At 28.8% G+C, this 2751-nt stretch overlaps 1 protein-coding gene across 2 annotated transcripts in view; it reads left to right on the forward strand.

The window, feature by feature from the left end:
* The window catches only part of LOC117179614 (DNA repair and recombination protein RAD52-like), a 15772-nt gene that overhangs the window by 4759 nt on the left and 8262 nt on the right, over nt 1-2751 (forward strand). The gene's annotated exons all lie outside the window — the stretch shown is intronic.

Here is a 2751-nt window from a genome sequence, read left to right on the forward strand (position 1 = left end):
TTTTACAAAAACTCTAACTTTCAACCCTAAAAAGACCAGTTTTAAACCAAATTAATTAATTTTCATCTGAAAAGGATAAATTTTCGAACACAGAAATAAATTTTCAATAAAAATTGTGAATCTTCAACACAAAACAAAAATTATTATGTGCTAAACAGTTGAATTATCAACCAAAAAGATGAACTTCCCACCCAAAAAAATTTGTTTAAAAAAGTACATGAATGTTCAACTAAAATATATAAACTCAACTAAAAAATATATATTTTTAACCAAAAATGAAATTCTTATATTTTCAGTTAAAAAAATAATCTCTGACCATAAAAACAAATGTTGAACAAAACAGTTAACAAAAATATTAATATTTTGTCACAAAAGACTTAAAAAAAGCTAAATCCTTAACAAATAGATTAATTTTTAAACAAACAGTTGCACTTTTAATCAAACGAGATGAAATTTCTGCGATAGGAGATGATTTCTGAAACTAAAATGACGAATTTTCTATAAAACAGTTGAATTGTCAAACAGAAAAAATTAATTTTACACCCAAAAAGAGAAATTTTCATAGAAATAAATGAATGTTATACTAAATAATATAAATCTTCAACGAAAAATAGAATACTCTTATTTTTATTTTAAAAATTATTTTCAAACATAAAAAACGAATTTTCAACAAAATACACGACTATTCAACTAAATAATATAAAACTTTAACAAAAAATGGAATAGTAATATTTTCAGTTTGAAAAATTTTTTGAAACCATAAAAACGAATTTTCAATAAAATAGTTAAATTAAAAAAAAAAAGAAATTAATTTTGTACCAAAAACATTATTTTCTACTAAGAATATTATAACATATTCTACAGCAAAAGACACATTTCCAACAAAATAGTTCAATTTTTAACAACGAAAAAGGGGTTTGAACTATAACGATGAATCTTCAACAACAACAACAACCAATTTCTAACAAAGTGGTCCCACTTTCAACTAAGCAATTGAACTTTCTATCTGCTTCCAACCAAAAGAAATTTTTTTAACAAAACAGATGAATCCTTAACAAAACAGCTGAGTTTTCTATAAAACAGTTGATTTTTTAAATCGAAAAAATATATTTTCAACCGAATATTTGACTTTTTCACCATACTAGTTGAATTTTCAAGAAAGGAATACAAATATTAACCATAAGTTAAATGTTCAACCTTCAACTTTTAGATATTTTTGTATGATTTAAAAATTAATTAAAAATAAAAATAGACGTGAGAATAAAAGAAGGAATGGGATTTAGCAGTTGCTTCATTTTCTTTCCTCTTTTTTTATTTTGATGAATGTAATGTAAATTAAGAAATTATAGAGTGTGTTGTCTACAATTGATAGTTAAATTCTAGTTTTTTATTTTATTTCAAATAATTTCAGCATATAAAAAAGTGTTTCGAAAAAATCTAGTATGTTCATTAGGTTGGTCCAATCAAAATAATGATTGAATTCCAATGAGGACAATTGCGTGGCTCAAAAAGGCTTTTATTTTTTAGAGGGCACTGATCCCCCAATTTCATTCCAAATCCGAAAAAATAAATTTCCTAATTTTTTATTTTTTTATTTTTCTACTTTAACAGGTGCCGGTTTTGACTAGAAGTTTCCCATGTAAAATGCATGGGGAAAGACCACTTTTTTGAGTTTTTGGAATAATTTTTTTGGTTTAATAAAATGTGACGGGAAAGTACGGGAGCCTGTAGAGAATTATCTAACGAAGAATTTCATGTATGATATATATGGGTTTGACACCCCTAGCACTGTATTCTGGTCTTTTTTTACTTGAAATAAATAATATTGGTCTAATGGAATATTTATTATCATTGGTTAATTAATTTTCAATTATTTAACCAAATGGAATTTGTTTAAATATTTTGTTTCGAACATTTATTTTTTCCCTTAAAATTGTTACTATTAGTCTAGAGGAATATTTAATAACATTGGTTCATTAATTTTTAATTGTTTAAGCAAATGAAATTTGTTTATATTATTATTATTACACCATTAAGTTATTTCCCTTTCGGGGTAGGCATGACTCACTCGGTAGGGGAAAGGAGTAGTGTGTGGAAGGGATAGAGATTTTTCAGATTGATCCAGAATTCTCGTGTTATTTAAGTAAATAACACGTTCGTTGCACAACACTGCTCCGACCCAGGTTGCTGATCAATCTCTCTAGCAATCACCCCAAGCGAAGAATCTCACTAAGTCGTTATGTAAGGTTCCCCACTTGGGTCCATTAATGGCCAAGGTCTTTTGTTTCAGGCGTCATTCACTCTACTGACACTCTTTTTATTAACTTTTTGCCCCCCATACTTTCCTGTCCTGGCATACTTCTCTAGCTTCTTTTATGTCCATGCATTTTTCATGCAGGCTCTCGTGTTTCTCTGACAGCTTATGTCTCTTCGAACAAGGGTCTCATTCACACATTCTAACCATTCTTTCCGCGGTATACCTCTGGGCACGCTGCCATTTACTTTACCTTGATACACTTGTTTTGTTAGTCGTTCATTTGGCATTCTCTTAACATGTCCGAACCATCTTAACCGATTTCTTTCCCATGCGTCAACTAGCGTCTCTTCTGCACCACATTCTTTTAGAATTATCTCGTTACTCACTTTGTCCATCAGAGTTTTTCCGCATATTATGCGCAAGAATCTCATGTCAATTGCATTAACTTTACTCTTATCTTTTTCTTGATAAGTCCATGTCTCGCTACCGTATAG

Source organism: Belonocnema kinseyi, chromosome 9 (genome assembly GCF_010883055.1).
Source record: "Belonocnema kinseyi isolate 2016_QV_RU_SX_M_011 chromosome 9, B_treatae_v1, whole genome shotgun sequence".
NCBI lineage: Eukaryota > Metazoa > Arthropoda > Insecta > Hymenoptera > Cynipidae > Belonocnema > Belonocnema kinseyi.